The sequence below is a fragment of the Columba livia genome, chromosome 1 (genome assembly GCF_036013475.1).
Source record: "Columba livia isolate bColLiv1 breed racing homer chromosome 1, bColLiv1.pat.W.v2, whole genome shotgun sequence".
NCBI classification, from domain to species: Eukaryota; Metazoa; Chordata; class Aves; order Columbiformes; family Columbidae; genus Columba; species Columba livia.
The window spans coordinates 4,720,083-4,740,956 of NC_088602.1; the positions used below are offsets into that span (position 1 = coordinate 4,720,083).

The 20,874-nt window shown below is 44.8% G+C and overlaps 1 protein-coding gene across 14 annotated transcripts in view; it reads right to left on the reverse strand.

Moving 5' to 3' along the window:
• Positions 1-20,874, reverse strand: part of PAK1 (p21 (RAC1) activated kinase 1) — a 109,446-nt gene that overhangs the window by 70,310 nt on the left and 18,262 nt on the right. For 2 of the 14 annotated variants that reach the window (XM_065077589.1, XM_065077046.1), the window contains exon 1: positions 3,186-3,358. The gene's annotated coding sequence lies outside the window, so the exon portion shown is untranslated. Of the gene's footprint in view, positions 1-504; positions 672-3,185; positions 3,359-11,524; positions 11,945-12,115; positions 12,214-12,572; positions 12,716-12,845; positions 13,318-14,983; positions 15,057-16,250; positions 16,444-17,365; positions 17,484-20,311; positions 20,685-20,874 lie in introns of those variants that run through there. The other 12 variants (XM_065076889.1, XM_065077309.1, XM_065076735.1 and 9 more) reach the window with 12 other exon arrangements.

Below are 20,874 nucleotides of genomic sequence, written 5' to 3' on the forward strand. Positions count from 1 at the left end.
TCTGATTCTGAATCATCTTTTCAAAGTTACAGGAAAACATGTAACACAAAGACGCACGATATTATGCAGGTAGGTGACGGGAAAAATCCCAAAAGTGCTCTGCTACACCAACAAACGAACCCGCTGGGTGAAGCATCCAAGCCCCTACAGTGCGGCAGGGATTGCAAGCGTTGTGCTCACATCGGATCAAAGGAGGATCCAGAACAGTAAAATAACGGGAGGTGGGAGAAATACACGATCCCCCTGTGATTTTCTGTCAGGCTTTTTCTGCTAAATACATTCATGAAAGGCAGAGAATCAGTTAAGGAGGAGCCAAAAGCCATTTTGTACCAAGGACTTTCAGATTCGGAGCACAAGCAGGTCCAGCAGGAGCTGACCCGGCGTGTGCTAGAGGTTCAAAATGCTCAGAGGCAGAGGAAGGCAAGAAATAACCAAAATAACAAGCTGTACACAGTAGGTACCACAAGGACACACCACGATTTTCAAGAGTAAAAAGGAACTTACTTGTGAGCTAATCCTGAGAAGCCACCAGATCTAGTTGTGTATCTTACAGCCCTCATATCCAGATTGAAACCTACTGAAGAGCTCTGGGATCTTTAATACTACACCACAGCTATGCTCACTCCTGTTTCTCCATTAAGTTTTCTGCCAGGTCAGCTCACAGCCAAGCGCTGAAAAGGAAAAGCACCCTTGCCTTTGGATGGCTGCGTGCCACGATGAGCTCAGCTGTGTCAAAGCTTCCCCCCCCCGGCCCCCATCGCAGCCTCCCAAAAGAAATTCAAGCGAAGAGCACGCTCCCAGCAGGTGGAGAGAGAGCCCTCCCGTCCTTTCATCATGCCTTCGATCTCCAAGAAAACGCAAGTTCAGATTATACTTTTAATATTAATGCCGAGTTGGCCACATCAAAAGGAAAACAGCTGCCAACAGCTACATTCTTGCTTTATAGTTTTGTGATGGGGGGGGTTGAGGGCTGGTTTTTGGGAAAAAAAAAGCAAACAAGCTTTTCATCTGTTAGTCAAGAAGAATGCAAAGTCAACCACAGGCTTTTACCTTCCAAATTTGTAGTTAGATCATTAGCAGTTTAGGATTAGAGCCCTCACAAAGAGGTCAAATAGTCTTTATGTTGAAACTAGCACGGGTTATGATTTATATAGAAGCCTTTCACTGCTCACTCCATTCACACCCCCGTGAAAATATAAAATAACGCTATCAAGAGCCCCACAATAGAAGGGAAGCACGTGAATTGATGAGAAAGGACCAAGGCAGACCACAGAGATCACATATGCTCATCCTGTTGGATTTCAGATGGTTTACCTATAGCTACAGGAAGCACGGATGGGACAGGATCTCAAGGCTTCGAAAACAAACACAACTACATCGCACATGGGATGAGATCACCTTGGTGAAGTCACTGCTCCTCGATTCCGAGCCAAAGGAACAGGGTGGGACTCAACGAGCAACTGAACATCACCAGATATGACAGACATCCACTATAATACTCAAAGCCCGACAACAGAAACAGGTAGGATATTAAGAACAGAAAGCAACTTGCTGTTAAGGTGAGATTCTATAATCTCCATGACCATTTACCTCCTGAGAGGCACATCGATGCATTTAATGCTGTCGCATGTCGCTGTGTGATGAAACTTTGTTGAAACAAACAAAAAAAGCCCAGACAAACACTGTTGGTGGCATTTGGATTAGGTCCCAGGATGAGTAAGTATTGGATCAGAAGGCAGGAAGGGCTCTTGGAGGATGTATCTAGTATTAGAAAGGACTGACTCTTAAAAAAAACAGCAAAAGGCACCTAAAATAAAATGGATGATGCAAATTAAACAAATAAAAAACCCCCATGATTCTGATGATCCCCTAATCAGCTGCAGGAGATGAAGGAAATCGAGCTGTGATTACTCAACATTGGTATTTTTAAAAGTAGCCAATAATTTTAAAAGAAGACATGGCACACAAAAGACATTTTTGGCTGGACCAAGTAAGTGACTAAATTCTTACAAACGGGGCCAGCTCATCACTTCTGAATGTTTTTTCTTTTGCAACTCAAGGGCATGTTTCAGAGAGATGCAGGACAAATGAAAACGCTGGTGCCCAGAAGTCTACAAAGACGACATAATGAGGTTTCTGATCATTTAACCCACCCCTTCCACCTTCTCCTGCCCTGTCCCCCCAAATCCCCTTTTCACCGTGAGTAAACTGGAGATGAGTTTGGGAGGGGGGACTGTTAATAGGAGCTGGCAGGATGGTGTTTCCACAAGTATAAGTTTCATGTGAAAGCCAGAATTCCTACTATGACAGTGCGGTGAGTCACTTGACAACAAGTCATTGAGGCATTTAGATACTGGGTTTGAATTCTAAGAAATGACCGTTTTTTGCCCTAACTGAAGGATGTGCCTTTATTGAACCTAGAATTCAAACACGGCCTGTGACCGTCTGTCTCTGTTTAAAGACAGCCCACATAGACATATCTACTGGTTGTGCTCTACTTTCTGGCTTTCAGGAGAGCCCTGAAGGAATTGTGTGGTTTTTTGCTATTATTTTCCTTTTGCCATTCGCAGCCCTGCCGTCACCTCCTCAGCCTTTCTAAATGAAACCTATACATTTTATCTATTTCCATATATCCCACCAAAACTGCTTGATAAAGAAAGTCAATCAGTCTAAGGTTTCCTTCCCTATCCAGTCTTCATCCTCCTCCCAAGCCCTGAAAAAGCTGCTTCTTGTTGGGACAGAGGACAAAATATTTTACCTCCCTGCTGCTCATCTGTGTTTGCCCAGTATCTTCAGGATCACAGATAGATGAGGATTCTGTTTCTCATCAATCTTAGGGATGGCCAGGGAAAGTAAAGACAGGCAGGAATCACCGAATCACAAAATCAAAGAATGTCAGGGATTGGAAGGGACCTGGAAAGCTCATCCAGTGCAATCCCCCCATGGAGCAGGAGCACCCAGATGAGGTTACACAGGAAGGTGTCCAGGCGGGTTGGAATGTCTGCAGAGAAGGAGACTCCACAACCTCCCTGGGCAGCCTGGGCCAGGCTCTGCCACCCTCACTGAGAAGAAGTTTCTTCCCCAATTTAAGTGGAACCTCTTGTGTTCCAGTTTGTACCCATTGCCCCTTGTCCTGTCATTGGTTGTCACCGAGAAGAGCCTGGCTCCATCCTCCTGACACTCACCCTTTATATGTTGATAAACATTAATGAGGTCACCCCTCAGTCTCCTCTTGTCCAGCTCCAGAGCCCCAGCTCCCTCAGCCTTTCCTCACACGGGAGATGCTCCACTCCCTTAATCATCTTGGTTTCCCTGCACTGGACTCTCTCCAGCAGTTCCCTATTGATGAACAGTGTTTCTGTACAAAGGCAAAAGGAAAACAAACAAACAAACAAAAGGCTTAAATAGATATAAGTAAGGAACAGAGACAGAGAAAAAAACCAAACAAGAATACAAAATTAGTTCTTAACTGCAAGTGAGGTTTAGTGCGATTGTCAGGGCTCCCAGCTATGGACAGAGAGACACCAACCTGACATCAGAGGCTACAGCTTCATCTAAGCGTCATTTTAATTTTGTTCACACTCTCCAAAATCTGGTTTAGGAACACAAGCCAGGCCTGGAAAAGTCATTCTAGTCTCAAGTCTTTCAGACTCTCTTGGCACTGGCCTGGTAGCAAACCAGACTCCTGCTGCTTTTTGTGAATGTTGGTACAGCCTTTTTAATAATTCTCTCTGCTACCAAGGGAGTCAAAATAGCGTAGGAGAAGAATTTCTAACACACGCAAATATAAGTGACTGCAATTTTTACCAGACACCTTATTACCAAGACATACAGGCTGATGAAACAGCAAGAAATTTGATAAGCCAGGAGTTAAAAGACAGGTTTTTCATTAGATCAACATAACTGTGATACAAGACTTGTCGTTGGTGCTGCAGTTCCATCTCCTTCCTCCCCTCACAACTTCTCTGGTTTTCTGTAAGGCAACCCAGCGAAGATTTCAGTGATTTTGGAGAATTAGGTTATAACATTAATAATTTACTGCTAAGATGCAGTAGATACCCTCAATTCCCCCACAAAATTAGGAACTGGAGGGTCAACCCAAAGTCTCTGTGTGCTCATATCTCATTATTTAAGACTCCAAGGCTCACTTGGATCAAATTCTGTCATTTCTCTCTATAGACAGGAGTGGGAGAAGTCTTTTTTATATGACACAGATTTTTGCATAACTTTCACATCTCCAGGATCTTAGAACTAAACAGAAACCACCAAACACCTTAACATATAACCACCACATGCATACGTTTTACTGAAGAACCTTACAAACTCCTTTGATTGTCAGAAAGCAGATGGGTTAGATGAAGGGCTATGGGGCATTATCACCATTCATTTCTAGGCCTCCCCTTTGAATTCAGCTCCCAAAGCTTTTCCGTTGCCATCTGCAATCTCCTGCAATCACGACGCTAAAGCGGTGACACTGAAAATGTACTCACATCTGACTCCAAAGTGGGACTGAAGACAAGCACAATATCAGGACAAAACAGGGATGTGAACTACGAGCTTGTGGTTAACATTTTGTCGTTTAACAGGACAGTGTGGCAAGAAAATTCAATCCAACTTCCGTGGAAAATAGAATTAGCAGTGACCACATCCGTGAGAAGCACCATCCACTTAACAATCATTCCAAGATCTTTGTTTTACACCTTTATCTTCCTCTTGCAAAGAAACTGAGTTTTCCTGGAGCAATTTCTCATTTCAGCAAGAAGTGCCTTGAATCAAGTGGTCCAAACCCTACCAAAGCAAACCACAGAATCACAGAATGTCAGGGATTGGAAGGCACCTCAAAAGCTCATCCAGTGCAATCCCCCCATGGAGCAGGAACACCCAGATGAGGTTACACAGGAAGGTGTCCAGGCAGGTTTCAATGTCTGCAGAGAAGGAGACTCCACAACCTCCCTGGGCAGCCTGGGCCAGGCTCTGCCACCCCCACCGTGAAGAAGTTTCTTCTCAAATTTAAGTGGAACCTCCTGCGTCCCAGTTTGAACCCATTACCCCTTGTCCTATCATTGGTTGTCACTGAGAAGAGCCTGGCTCCATCCTCCTGACACTCACCCTTTATATATCTGTAAACATGAATGAGGTCACCCCTCAGTCTCCTCTTGTCCAGCTCCAGAGCCCCAGCTCCCTCAGCCTTTCCTCACACGGGAGATGCTCCACTCCCTTCAGCATCTTTGTTGCCCTGCGCTGGACTCTCTCCAGCAGTTCCCTGTCCTGCTGGAACTGAGGGGCCACAACTGGACACAATATTCCAGGTGTGGTCTCCCCAGGGCAGAGCAGAGGGGCAGGAGAACCTCTCTGACCTACTGACCACCCCCTTCTAACCCACCCCAGGTACCATTGGCCTTCCTGGCCACAAGGGCCCAGTGCTGGCTCATGGTCATCCTGCTGTCCCCAGGACCCCCAGGTCCCTTTCCCCTACACTGCTCTCTAACAGGTTATTCCCCAGCTTACACTGGAACCTGGGGTTGTTCCTGCCCTGATCCAAGACTCTACACTTGCCCTTGTTCTATTTTATTAAATTTTTCCCTGCCCAGCTCTCTGTCCACACCTCACTGGATGGTGGCACAGCCTCTGGCATGTCAGCCTTTTAATTAAAATCCTTTTAATAAAGATATTATTTAACAAAGTACAACACTTAGTAAAGCACAGAAATTCACGTCGGAAATCCAGCTTTAAATCATTTAAGATTCGACAAGGCCAATTGGATCTGTAGCCTGAATATTGCGTTTCTATATTATGGAGGCCATATGCATATTTCTGAAGGAATGAGGGAAAATGTGACACTTTTTCTTTTGTACGAACCTATGTTCCCTTTCGCAAACTTGTTTCTTGAGTTTCTGAGCTTGAATCAAAGGGTTTCTCCTCTATGTGCTTTGTTTTGAAATAGATTTGTCTGATTTGCTAAAAATCTGCCAGTATGTGTATGTGCCAGTATGCCCTGTAATTTTTGACCCTAACTACAGTCCAATTACACACCGATTCAGAGCACTCTCAACTAAAGCAACTTTTAATACATGATACTATGACTAAAACTTCCAGTCCATTATCAGCATTTTACTAAATAAAGCACAAACTTGGGCTCCACTAAGAATTAACACATTCTGTGGTTTGCAAAGGAAATTGCGTTAAAATTTGTCTTGAATGAGGTATTCCTGAAAGGATAAGGCCACACAAATTGTTCTATTTCCAGAAGAGCTGCAAAATGTAATGAGAGTTTTAATAGCGTGTCTTATTAATTTTAATGAACTAATCAATATTGCATTTCTAATCCTGATCTGTTCGTTTGCAGCTAATTTCTTTTCCTTCTGTGCACTCCCTGGTCTTTGCAGCTGTTACCTGACTGTTAAATACCTCTTATTATGAAGGGACCCCAGAGTTCAGACTCAGGTGAGCAATTTAGTGAACTAGAAAAGCAGAGAATACACTATAAGCCTGGCCTTATTTTTTTCCCCCTATACCTCAGCACAGGCTGGGGTTACAAAGCTCAGTATTGGCCTCAAACACACGCTGCACCGTACACAGAGGTTAGAACAGGGCCTTGAGCTGAAATCATAGAAATGAATCATAGAAATGAAATCACAGAAATGAAATCACAGAAATGAAATCACAGAAATGAATCCAACAGCTTCAGCATTACAGACGGGACTGGGAAAGGGGGGTTGGAATATTTCTCCCTGTTGCTGCTGGGAAATCAGCTTTTCCTTCATCCCAAACAAGCCTGAACTATAGCAGCACATGAATTCTACATTCAGCTGTGACTTCTAGCTGCTCCAAAGCATGACTGAAATAAGACATTCTTGAAATACCTGCTAAGGGCAAATGATAGATTCATCTTGGCACAAAGCCTTTACACTGAACTTGTTGGTGAAACTGCATAATGTTCACTTACAGATAGCTGGAGTAATTAAATCCAAGTTGTACAAATGGAATCACTTCTCTACCCTTTCTACAGAGGAGTTTGGATTAAGCGGCCAAGCCCCTCGTATTTTAAGATCAGCAGAGAATGTGCATTTGGGAATATGTAGGTACAGAAAATAATCTATATTGGAAATTCTTTACGCTAAAGAAGTGATAAGGTACTTCACATTACACTAAGCTTTCTATATGTAAATGAGGAGAAAAACCACATGAAGCAAGCCGCTAGTTCAGATAAAAATATTTCTCACCCCAGCCTGTTTCATAAATAGAACATAAGCCCTGAGAAACGGGCTTCGTCTTGTACGAGAGACATCATCTAAAATATGTGTGTGCCTCTTAGAGTCATTACGTGATAGTTCAAAGCCCTACTGATGCTTAAGCTAACAGTCCCAAAGTGGTGCTGTGACACCTTAGCAAGCCAGGCTGTCAGACTGTGTCCCAACATTTCTCTGCTGCCACCCGTAAAGTCATAAAAATGCCGTGTAGATTATGGGTATGGACTGACTTTGTGGAAAAAGAAAAGAACAAGAGTCAAGAAGCAAGGCTTTACATCCTACTTGCACACAGCATGTACTTGCCACAGGCCCACCTGGATCCAGATGTTTGCAGTCAGATGTCACATACTTCAAGGGAGTCACAATATATTACCCGCATTGCCTCTTGCGTGGTATTTGGGATAACAAAGGGCTACTGTAGAAGAAATTATTGCTTTTCAGAAAGTACATTTGATTACTACTTCTGATTTGGCCTGGTTTTCCCAAATTAGGATGTTTCTCCTATCCTGTTAACTTCTTTTTTCTCTCCTCTTTTTTTTTTAAGCCTAGAATGATAAAAACATTTCACTTCACCAATTCCAGGCAGGAAGTAGAAAATACACTTTAAGGCAGTTACATCAGCTTAAGAGTGAAATAAACTAGTTATAGATCAGGTCTAAAGAGCACAGAGCCCAAGAAGGAAAGAAACCAAGGAAGGAAAGTTATTGTTTAACCTGCATCTCAGATGAGATGCAAGAGATAGGGAAAGGCCATCCACTGGAAGCTGTAACACTTGGATTGCCAGTCTGAACAGCTATTGCAGAGCCTGGACAATTTACCAGAAGCATATTAGTACATAAACCCAGAACTGAACACTTCTACTTTCTCTTCAAATTCCCCCAGAAATGCGCTTAATCAGATGTTTTTTTTTGTTTCTCCCAAATGCTAAAATGAAGGGAACTTGTGAAAGCTGTGCTGCTACAGTGCTTTTGCCAGGGGATTTGTTAGCAGTGCTGCCCGCATCCTCACAGCCAGAGCAGCAACTGAAACTCCTCCCAGCTGCCTGCTGCCATGTACAACAAATTAGATGGGAGATAAAGAGGACCAGCGTGACTACCCAGAGGAATCAGCATTTTCAGAGTGAAACTCTCTGACTTAGTTTTAAATGGCTACTGCAAGATGATACGTACCACATCCTAAAAGGGCCTTTTCCTCTCTACTGGTCATACTGGGAGCCTGGGGAGACTTGTTCAGCTCTGAGCATGTTTTCAGCTCTCAGCATTGATGTTTTTGCCAAGTGAATCCCATGAAGGGCCCTGAAACCGTGATGTGCACCCCACTGCCAGGTGCTGAAAAGAAGACAGTGCAGGAGGACCCGAAGATCCTTCTCCAGCTCTAAGGATGTGTCAGAGGAGAGCAGGACACAAGGTTCCCCCCCTGCCCGAAGCCAGGAGCAGTCATCACCAGTGGCAGCACTCAGTGTCACCCCTCACAGCCATAATGTCCACACCTACACATGCCACCACACACAGGTGCACCCAAGATCAGGAATTCCAAGCCTGGACTTAAGTTTGAGTAAAAACCTGGTCAGCATAAGCAGTGTCAGCTGTTTTTAAGCTATTCATTCCTCAAGAGCATCACACGCCTTATGCTCAGAAGGGAAGGGCTGATCACAGTGACTTATGTGCTGCATGAGTGAGCATCTGCTGATGGTCCCGGTTCTGCTGCCACCAAAGGGAACGGACCACAAAATCACAGAATGTCATGGATTGGAAGGGACCTCGAAAGCTCATCCAGTGCAATCCCCCCATGGAGCAGGAACACCCAGATGAGGTTACACAGGAAGGTGTCCAGGCGGGTTGGAATGTCTGCAGAGAAGGAGACTCCACAACCTCCCTGGGCAGCCTGGGCCAGGCTCTGCCACCCTCACTGCAAATTAGTTTCTTCTCAAATTTAAGTGGAACCTCATGTGTTCCAGTTTGAACCCGTTACCCCTTGTCCTATCACTGGTTGTCACCGAGAAGAGCCTGGCTCCATCCTCCTGACACTCACCCTTTAAATATCTGGAAACATGAATGATGTCACCCCTCAGTCTCCTCTTCTCCAGCTCCAGAGCCCCAGCTCCCTCAGCCTTTCCTCACACGGGAGATGCTCCACTCCCTTCAGCATCTTTGTTGCCCTGCGCTGGACTCTCTCCAGCAGTTCTCTGTCCTGCTGGAACTGAGGGGCCACAACTGGACACAATATTCCAGGTGTGGTCTCCCAAGGGCAGAGCAGAGTGGCAGGAGAACCTCTCTGACCTACTGACCACCCCCTTCTAACCCACCCCAGGTACCATTGGCCTTCCTGGCCACAAGGGCCCAGTGCTGGCTCATGCTCATCCTGCTGTGCCCAGGACCCCCAGGTCCCTTTCCCCTACTCTGCTCTCTAATAGGTCATTCCCCAACTTACACTGGAACCTGGGGTTGTTCCTGCCCAGATACAAGACTCTACACTTGCCCTTGTTCTATTTCATTAAATTTTTCCCTGCCCCTTCCCATCTCTAGGAACAGGGGTGCAAAGCAGTTCCTCCCAGCTAAGAGCTGTGCAAGCGCATAAGAAGCATCACACACTAGACAAATTATTTTCTCCATAAAAGCAAGCCCTCAGCATAAAGCACAACATGTCTACATTCTCCCCAGTTCCTATACAGGCCAAGATATCAGGCTGAGAAAATGAGTTCAGCTCCTTGTCAGGCATAGAAAAAGGTTTTCACACAATACGCTTCTGGCACACAATATTCTTTTGCCTTCCCATAGGGGTAAAAAAACCAACAGGAGATATTATTGTATCTGTCAAAGGACTGGCAATCAACTAAAGTTTAAAGAAATATGACTTTTGGTTTTAGTTGCTCGGTTTCAGTCTGTTTCTTATACCTCCTCACAAAGAGTGGTTGTTTTTCAGAGCCTTTACAAAGTCTATTTGCTTCTGTTATCTGCTGTTGACATGACGAACTGTAAACTAAGATCCATTTAAGGGTGGGTCTCTGGATCATTTCTGTATTTTGGTACCGAGAAAAAGTCTATTTCAGCTCTAGGCAGTTTCGTACATTGTTAACAATATAAGAGAAGTGAACCATAACAACTAGATTTTGAAATGACAAAGCTTCCCCCATCGAGGAAGTGAGACAGGTGCATAAAAGGGAGAAAGGAGGAAAGAAGCAAAACAAAAAAACAAGTAAACAAACAAACAAACCAGGTGAAATTCATGCACTTGTAGTCAAAGCCGAGAGAAAAGTTCTGCACAGACCTGGTAGAAGATACACAAGAATCAGCAGAAATCAAACAGTTCTTTGACCTCTCAGGCAAGAAGAGCAAGCATCAGTTTTTAATCCAGTGCAAGTAAAGCAGTCAAAACCACAATAAACAATCAATACTTTCACTTAAGGGAGTTATGCTGGACTTGTCACACCTTTCTTCCCATATTCTCCCGATGCACGGAAAAGCATGAACCAAAAGCCTTACATTTCCCTACTCTTTTTTTCTGAGCAATATCCAGAGCACACATTCTGTGCTGCCTAAAACCTGCCACAGCATTCCCGTTCTCATGCTACAAAAGCATTTTCCTCTTCAATTTTATTTTTGGCATCCATTTCCAAGTCAAGGAATGGTAGTTTTATCATCCCATTTAAAGAAGCTGGTCCCTCCAAACTCAGACTAAATACCCACCCAGCTTATCAGACTCTAGTCTTAAACTCCAGCTTTGCCATGCAGTACAGCTAAGAACAGATTGTCCCGTGGCACAAGACAGGGGCAGTCCATAGTTAAACAGATTCCTTTCAATTTCCACCATAGCTTCTGTTCTCAGTGTGGAGATGAGCTTTACTTCTCCGACTTATCCACAGAAAACGCAAAGGGAAAAGCAATTCCTAAGCATCCAGTGAAGACACACACAAACTATTCCACAAGGAGGAGTTTTTCCAGCTTTATCCTAAAAAGCTGCGAGCAATATTAACACACCCACACTAAGCGATGTTTGAACAGTGATGGGAAGATGCTCCCAGCTTTGCCAGGTAGTGTATGCAACACCAGGAAACTCCAGGTACAGAGAGGGGGAGGTAATTCAGTGAAAGGCATCCATGAGTCACTGTACAAAGAGTAATTGCAAGCAAAGAGAACAAACACACTTCCGTCTGTGCCCGGCACAGCCATTTCACCCAACTACAGCACCTGCTTTCACTTTGAAAAGCTTGGTTAACTAAAGAGCTTTTACAGTTGTTTTAACATATACATATATATATATACATACACACTCACCATACTTAATCACCACATAAAGTACATGCCTTACAGCCAGTAACAAGTACCCAGCAAAGAGCCAGGTTTTGACATCTATTTATAAATCTTGTTCCTGAAGAAAAACTCCTGGAGGTGATGCTGGAATGAAGATCAAGTAATGCTCAGCAGGAACAGATGCACCATGACGCGCACACGGATGAAGCCAGCTATTCCCAGCAATCATGAATTTTAAGTCTGCTGGGTAACAAAAGCAGCAAGAACAGGGATTGCAGGCACGGGAGAGCTGTAGATTGGGGCATTGCCAGACACAGTGGAAGAGAAAAGCGCGGCTGCCCCTGAGGGCTTGTCCTGCTGGTGCTGCCTCTCCTCGGGCTCCCAGGATCATTCAAGAGCACCCAGAGGTGCCACCCATCTCACGATGCCCCTTCACTGCTACCCACTCCCCAGGCAGGATCCCCTGCTTTAAGCAGGAGGCTGGACTAGAAACCTCCCTTCCAATACGAATTACCCCACGATCCTAAATTCAGCCTTGCTTAAGTACTTAAATAGCAAAAAGCCACGGTTTCACACACACACACGGGCGGTGGGGGTTAAAAGACACGCTCCCACCTCTCCATCCCAGCGCATCAGCCACACAAAGCCCGGGGCTGTATCACCCCATCGCCCAGCGAGGGTCCAGCTCCTCAATTCTTTGTGCTTGCCCAAAGCACCCGCCCCTCCAGCCGAAGGCAGGACGAGGCGCTCAGCAGAAACTCTGGGCTCAGAGCCGCGATTCCGACCCCCAGACCTGCCGCGGAACCCCAAGCATGCGGACCCAAACGGGCTTGCAAAGCCGGGGGGAAGGCGAAGATAACTAACTCCCTTTGTTAAACGAATGAGCCGGGGAGGCAGGAGGTAGGCTCGGTAACCCACTCCAAAAAAGAAATATACATATATATATATATTTATTTAATTAATTAAATAAATAAATTAAAAGAAAAAAAAAGTCCGCTCAACCCCTTTGCAAACTTCCCGGCTACAAAACAAGAAGCGAGGAAATCCCCTTCCCCGGCTCGGCGGGACTCACCTTCCTTCCGCCCGCCGCAAGGTGCTGCCCGGCTCTCCGCCCGGCTGGCCGCCCTCCAGCCGCCCCTATTGTCGGCCCAGCACCGCCTCCCTTCGCCCTCCCCGCCTTGCCGCTGCCATTGGCTCCGGGGGGGCCCGCCCCGCCGCCCCCCCTACAGCCAAGGTGGGCAACCGGGCACGGCGGGGTAGGGTCCCTCTCGCTTCCGTCGGGAATGGGGCGGCTGGGGGAGCTCCGCTGGGCCGCAGCGAAAAGTTTTCAGGGAGGGGATGGTACCTTCGCGGTGCAGGAGATCCGGAGTTTGCTTCGCTTGGGTTGTGCTACAGTTGCTTCCGGCACCCTTGGAGGGCAGAGGGAGGGAGCGGCGTTGGCCCGGGGTGGAAAAGGCTTTGGTGATCACGCCATCGAGGGAGCAACAACGCGGGGAGTGGATCGCCGGCAATTATACCCATGGCATGAAGCACTGTAATGACTTGACTTGTGGTGCTCGTATCGCACCGTGCTATCGCAGAGCCGGCTCCATTGTGCTGCGGACTGTGTGGCTGCAGATCCAAAAAAGGCAAGAATAACACGGGCTCTGCCCCTGCTGCTCTGTTGCACAAGCTGAGACGTCTATACCTTATATTGCAGGGATCCGGGTGTTTGCTTTCCCTGTGATCCGAAGCTTGCTGGAAACTTGTTGCCCCAGTTTACAGGAGTTTTCCAGCTCAGGGCTTGTGCTCTGAGAGAGGAAAAGAGGGATTTGATTGCACAGACATACAGCTGCACCGCTCTCCAGAACAGAGCACGGGCATGGTGAGGTTGTGTACTTTGAACACGCTGTCTAGACATCCAGAAGTACAGTGTTAAGTGAAGCAGGTAGATAAAGGCAAAAGGGAGACAAATAACACAGGTCGCCACCCAGATCTAACATTTATAATGAGGCAGCATGGCTACAAATGAGAGATTAAGACAACACTGCCACAGTCTTGTCCTTGCACTATTATCTGTTCCTGTGAGAGGTTTGTTTAGGAGCTAAACCAGCAGAAAGCCCCACAAAAATAAATGAATGGAGGAAGTGACAATGCGAGTCTGGGGCTGGTAGGGAAAGAGAGCTGATGTCTGTCAGTTTAACCTGTTGTGGAATGGCACACTTAGAATTACTTCCCTCTGTTGGATACCTGAAGAGCAACTTCCTTTTGTAGCACACTCAAAATCACAAAGGCTTTTTAGAAACATGGGTGCATCCTGGTAATCTAAAAAATACATCTTGAAGCCAGGCAGGAGATTGGTCCAAAATACTCATAAACATGCCTTGTTTGATGAGATATTTTACTAAATACATTCATTCTACCACCTACCAAAAAAAGGAGAAAGGTAATTGCAGTGGTTGACCTGGGGCCCGGCCCATATACAGCTAGTGGATTGTTCTAACAGACCCTGCTAGAGCTGTATTTATATCTGTGTAAAGGTACTTAAAGCAGCATGAAATAACCAGGGCTTTAATTACAGGTGCTCTTAAAGCCACCTGAAGCTGAGAAAAGACTCAGGTTAACTCAGTTCACAAATGGTTTCAATTGAATCTTTGTATATTGACTGCCAAGGGATCTCGCCAAAACATTCAGAGCTGTATTCTTACGTTTCATTATTAGCCTGATCTATGGTAATGCAGAATCCTAAAAAGATATCCTGAAGGGATATCCTGGGATTACAATACTACTTTCAAGACTCCTTTGTCTGGGTATTTCAGAGGGAGTTCCCCAAGCAGAAGGAGGGAGAGGCATTTGGGATGCTCATGAACAACATCGGAATGGGATCTAGAGCTACTGCTGCAAACCAGAATTTGGTACTTGAGAAAGGAATGAGTGAAATGTAGACCATTTTATTTGCCTTCTAAGCACTCAGAACAGAGAAAGTGCTCAGGGAGTTTTCAGGGAAAGGATCCATCTTGCCTCGTACTCAGGAAAAGGGGATTTCTGACACCTCAAAAAAGCCTCTTGAGTTCTGTGTGAAGAAGCCTGGCACCAGGCCCCAGCCTCAAAGACCAACTCTGTTGAACAATCGATTTCACAGTGATCACATAAGAACCGCGTTTTCCTCCCCTTCAGACATGCAGCAGAACGAGCAGTCCAGCTGCTGCAGGGCATAGCGTGAACATTTCTTTTATGTCAGCAGTATCAGTATTGATAGTTCTTACCCTGCTGTGCATCTCCGCTCCTGAGCTGCTCCCTGCACTGCATCAGCACAGCTATTTGTGCGGGTATTTAATGGAAGGAATCAAAGAACTGGTTCTCCAGAGATTTTTTTTCCTGTGTGTTTTTCAGCCAGATCAAATCCCCAAGTATTTTGGCTGACACAATGCAAGGGGAACACGTAACATGTGAAATAGCAGAAGCTAAATCTCAGCTGAGGGACAGTAACTTGTTATGACTTACCAACTTAGTCACCTGCAATCATCTGTTCGCTCCTTTAATGTGCTCTGGCAATTAGAGACAAATTGGCCTCAGCCTACAAGGAAGAAACCAGAGTTCATGAATGACTTGAAAACTAATTACAAGTCTCCAAGTCTTGGTCATCACGAAAGAACTGGAAAAAGAAAAAAAGATAAGAAGAGTTATACAGTCATACAATAGACAATTACAAAGCTCTTCAGCCACATATCTAGCTGCAAAGATGTAGAAACAGCAAACAAAAGTAAAGGTGATGGTGGGTCAGCATACAACTGCCTGGAGGTTTCTCACCCAGTAAATCAGAAGTCAGTCCAGCAAAATGATGTTTGTTATAGTGGTGTGAAGTGATGAATAAGACAGACTATGATTCAGCACTGCCCTACATATCATAAAAGCATGTATAGCTCTGCAAAATGCATGTAAAGCAGTTCCAAATCAAAACTATCCTAGTTTGTCCAGATAACACAATAGGCTAAAGTACTAGCGAGTGTGTTTCTGGCCACAAATCTATGATTCACAAGAGTAAATGTTTTCTCTAAACACACAAAATCACATCAGTAACAATCTTCCATTTCCTCAGTAAATTTCAGGGTGTTTTAGTGCCAGAAAAGCAAAATAGCGAAATAATGAAAGGGCCAGAACACCTGACTGGTAGACAACAGTACCTGGTTCCAATCTTAATGATCCTGATGTTAGATAATGTGTAATACCCATCACAAATGAACCAGTTCCAAAATCTATGCAAGTGGCACATTACACCTGGTAGGTATTTAATGTGGACACGCATTTCCTACCATCCTGGAAAAAGGTTTGCTAAGATTCCTCTGCCTAGAATGAGTTCAAATACAGGGGTAAGAACCAGGACCACCCTTTTAGCAAAGCTGGCTCTGGATTACACTTATTTGACCTCAGCACTGTCTGCAGTTTTATCAACTGAAATCGAAAACCTTATGCACTACCATTTCTCTGTGTTTGGCTATATCCAGTTGTTTCTGGATGAATGGTTAGAGCGTCTTTCTGGACATGTTCCCGCTTGCCACTTGGTCCTTCGTTTCTTTATCAAGAGGCTCACAGTAAAAAGCCGGGATCTGTCTGATACAGCAATTGCAACCTGGTACTTTTTCTGGATGTTTAAATCCCAAATCATTCAAGTCCTCCTTAAGGGTTACTTGCTTATTAATTAAATTACTCTGTAGTAGATTGAAAACAGAGAGGAATCTTCATGCCATTCCAATTTTAAATCATCTCTTACTGCTTCGTTGAAGTCCTGGAATCTGGTAAAACCTCTGGCGATGAATACACTTTTACATTCCAGATCTCCTTTAGCCAGGAAATCACAGAGAGACAGCGGAGAGCACTCGGTGCTTTGGTGAGCAGGCAGCAAGTCAGGGTGAAATCCAGGGAAGCCACAAGTGACTATTCGATTCTGGAAGCCTTGTGTATCTCTGGAAGTCAAAGAATACAGATGGGTAATGGCTTAACAATGAGGTCAGTCTTTGATTCATTAGCTAACAGCTGAATCTAAGCACAAATATCCCAGTTTTGAGGCATGCTGTTAATTCAAGCTTAAGAAGATAGGGGCGGTTTTACCCTATACTGTAAGTTTCTGTGGAGTTGTACTGGATCCTGGTTTTGACTTAGATTTGATGTGTTTTCTCAATGATTTGAAGAGTTTTGTTTCTTGCAAAAATATGATTAGCCACTGGTAATTTTCAGTAAAAAACATATTCAAATGCCATAAGCTTTTTTGGGGGGCAGGGAGCAGGGCATAAGCATCAAACACATTGGGTCAGCCACTAGAGCTATGCAACTTCATACCAGGATCTGACCATTGACATTTTAATCCTATGTTGTGCAAGAATTTGTGGAGACAAGTGCCGTAACTGCTTTCAGATATTTAAACCGGTACCAATGAGCTCCAAAAGCAGGCATGAAGCTAAAGTCAGAATTTCCTCTTTTAGTCTCCCAGCTACCGGCATAACTGTACTTCACTGCATCAGAACTTCCCTCTGCCTGCAGTCCAAAAAGCCCCTGTATGCATCCCTGCCTCTTCCTCAGCTGTTTCCTTAAATATCTAGTCCTACTTCTCCCACTTCCCCATCCCTCCACGTTCACTTAATCATTCGCTTCATTTTCAAAAGTCCCTTTCCTTCCTGATCCCACCCAGCCAAGCTAAGGCGAGGATACACGTACAGTCTAGACGCTCATCTAGTGATGAGTGCTCTATCTTAACTGGAAAGCACGACAGCAACTCCACTGTGTAAAACACAGGCTGCAGATGAAGAATGAGGCACCCAGGGAGAGCTGGGGGGCACCGCTGAGAGGTGGAGGGGGAAAAAGGGGAGGTTGTAAATACTGGTTATTCACTTGGGCCTTTGGAGCATGAAGGAACTTGCTGACGGTGCAGGAAGTGCGGAAAGTAGCACGGTAAAGGCAGACAAACATCTCAAGCACATGAGAGCGTGTCTCCGGGCTGGCAAAATACCTGCAGAAAGCACAGAATGAGATGTGGTTGCTGTGTCTTGCCCAGCTGCCCATACAAGTGGCTCTGGTCGGTGATATTGTGTGGTAGGATCTTTTCAAGACAAAGAATTAAGAAAAAAACAGCAGAATGTTGCCCAAAATGTAAATTTGCTGCCCAGAACAGTGTTTCCAACAGACAAGTCTGTGACAGGCTTTCCTTAGGGATTCAACTCGGAGTTGCAGTGGTTTTATAACACACACTTAGAATCACTTTTTTGTCCTATAATTTTCTAATCATTTTATTCTGTCTGTTTTACTGTGACCTATGATCCTTGTCTGTGAGCACGTGGGAGAACACAGTAGAAATGGATTGACACATAACTTGAGCTCAACAACTCCTGCTGAACAGTAATAAATAACACTTCTGAAAGTGAAATTAATCCAAATTGTCCTGAACTATATTATTTAAAGGTCTTTTCCAGCCACAACAATTCTATGATTATAACTTCAAGGCAATAAGGGAGATGACTGAAAGTGTCGTAAAACGGGCTGCAGTGAACTTACCTTGCATTAGGGGCTGCCCAAGTTTAATGGGCTATCTTATAAAGAAAATAATAATAAAAATAATTTTAAAATCAATTAGCTTTTCCTCTCTTCATTGATTTTTTAAAGTACGCCTCTGGAGAGCTTCCACTTCCAGTATCAGGCTTTAAATATAAAAAGCTAGGTAATCAAGAGTCTGAATGAGACATCAGACAGGGACTACTACTCTAGGGCTACTTTATGAATCAAAACCTAACAAAAGCAGCTCATTTTTCCACACAGAAAGTCTCGTCTGCATTGGATGACACTAAACAGAGGAGGGTGAGCCCGGAAGAGATTGTAACAGTGTAATGGTATAACAAAATTAGATTCCTTTGCTGGTTTTGCTGAGTTTATTCAAACTGAATGACTCCGAGGAGCCGATCCTGTTTTGACTGAAGCCAGGGAGAGATTTGCCACACATTTCAGAGAGAACAAAACCAGCCCTTCAGCCACAGCACCTCTGCCAGATTGCGTTTCACACCCTGCCAAAATGTCAGAGCTTGAATCACTTCAGTAGCTCGAGCCATTTAAAACTGGACTGAACAAAACCCTGGAGAATAAACTGCAGAGAGAAATCTTCCCCTGTGCTTTCCCTTATCTCTGCTATTCTGCCTCCCTGGGTTTCATGGGTAGCAACCAAAAACTGCAGAGCGCTGACAGACGTGCGGTCTCTGGGCGTTTCAGATGCTTCACTAGCAAGCTGTGCAAATATGAAACCACCAGCCTTCATTTCTACCTATTTGCATCGTGTCCAAGGTGGACTAAGTGGATCATCACACAAAGATTATAGAGTAGCTGACTTTGGTTTGAGAAAACTACATGGAATTTGAGATAGTTCTTGGCAACTTTGTAAAAGTCTTCAGCAAATGTAGAGACCCAGAGCATGCAAAGTATCATAAAAACACCAAGATAATTCTAATTGTTAGCTCATCAAAAAGCTGGAGAGATGGAACATCCATGTTGCCAGGTAAAGAGTGGCTTTGGTAGTTAATCCAATAGAGGGAGCTATAAAAATCTCAAGGGCAATTTGACTGAGGACAGTGACACTGGTAATTTAATTATACTGGTTGGTCACACTAAAACCAAAGTTACACTGGAGATATAGATCATTTCAGGCCTGCCAAGAGAGCTGGCCCTGCAGAATTCCTTTGATATGATGTACATCTCAGTGCTCTCCAAATCGCTGATGAGTCACAGATTGTTCTGCAGGACACAGGAAATCTTGACAAATTATTTTTATTGCATAATCCTTTCCAATTGCTTCCTCATATATACATGCAGGAACTGCAGAATAACAGCATACAAGCCCCTGTGCCTTTCCACTGGCTGCCTTAGGATAACATGTAGATCTTCCAAAATGACACAGGATACAACTGAGGTTTTGGGAACATGCCATCCCCTGATTTTACATCCACAGAATCCCAGAATGTCGAGGATTGGAAGGGACCTGGAAAGCTCATCCAGTGCAATCCCCCCATGGAGCAGGAACACCCAGATGAGGTTACACAGGAAGGTGTCCAGGCAGGTCTTGAATGCCTCCAGAGAAGGAGACTCCACAACCTCCCTGGGCAGCCTGGGCCAGGCTCTGCCACCCTCACTGAGAAGAAGTTTCTTCTCAAATTTAAGTGGAAGCTTTTGTGTTCCAGTTTGTACCCATTACCCCTTGTCCTATCATTGGTTGTCACCGAGAAGAGCCTGGCTCCACCCTCCTGACACTCACCCTTTATATATCTGTAAACATTAATGAGGTCACCCCTCAGTCTCCTCTTCTCCAAGCTCCAGAGCCCCAGCTCCCTCAGCCTTTGTGCACACGGGAGATGCTCCACTCCCTTAGTCACCTTTGTTGCCCTGCACTGGACTCTCTCCAGCAGTTCCCTGTCCTGCTGTAACTGAGGGGCCCAGAACTGGACACAATATTACAGGTGTGGTCTCCCCAGGGCAGAGTAGAGGGGCAGGAGAACCTCTCTGATCTACTAACCACCCCCCTTCTAATACACCCCAGGATGCCATTGGCCCTGTCAAGCTGGCTCTGGAATCAGAAGAATGTCAAGTTGCCCTAGTCGTGGAAAAATAACCTCATCTAGGATCTTCGGTTTAGACAAAATGCATCGTTGTACCTGGCAATAATTTCTCTGTCAAGGTTTCTGTCCTGCATCTCATCATCTCATGTGGGTTTGTTAATTAATAGTTTTGGGGTTGGCTATTTTGCTTTTGCGACATTTTCTGGGATATGTAGAAATTCTTACCAAATTATTCAATTCTTACCAAATAATTAACTTCAGCAGCATAAATTAATCACCAAACCATCCTATGAGCAGTGTTGCAAATGAGGAAAATGAGGTAAGAGCTCAAGCAGTAGCCTCAGGCCATGCAGCAAAACTACTGCAATTACGCTTCTTGAATTCAGGCATTCCTGTCTCCCACTTCTGTTCTCAGCCTAGATCAATCCTTTAAAATGTCTCTGAATGCTTCCAGTTATAGCAGATACAAATGCAGTGGAACAGCCCTGACTCAATGCAGTCACACAAAGAAATAGTCTTCGGCAGGCAGGTGAACCATAGGGAAGAAACATTCAATATTGCAGTTTGCATCAGATGGGCAACCTCTGTCCGACGGCTTTATGTTAGCAGAGAGCAGCCTGGAAGAGAAACATGATATTGAAACTTATTCTCTCGTTGACGGTGGCCTTTATCCCACTCAGACAGGAATATGTAAGTGTCTGTATAGAGAAAAAGGGCCTAGAGGCGTAAGGTAAATAATTTTCAAAGAACAGTGCAGAAAGTGAGCCAACTGCTGATGTATGCTGACTGCGTTTGAAACAGTGTGGG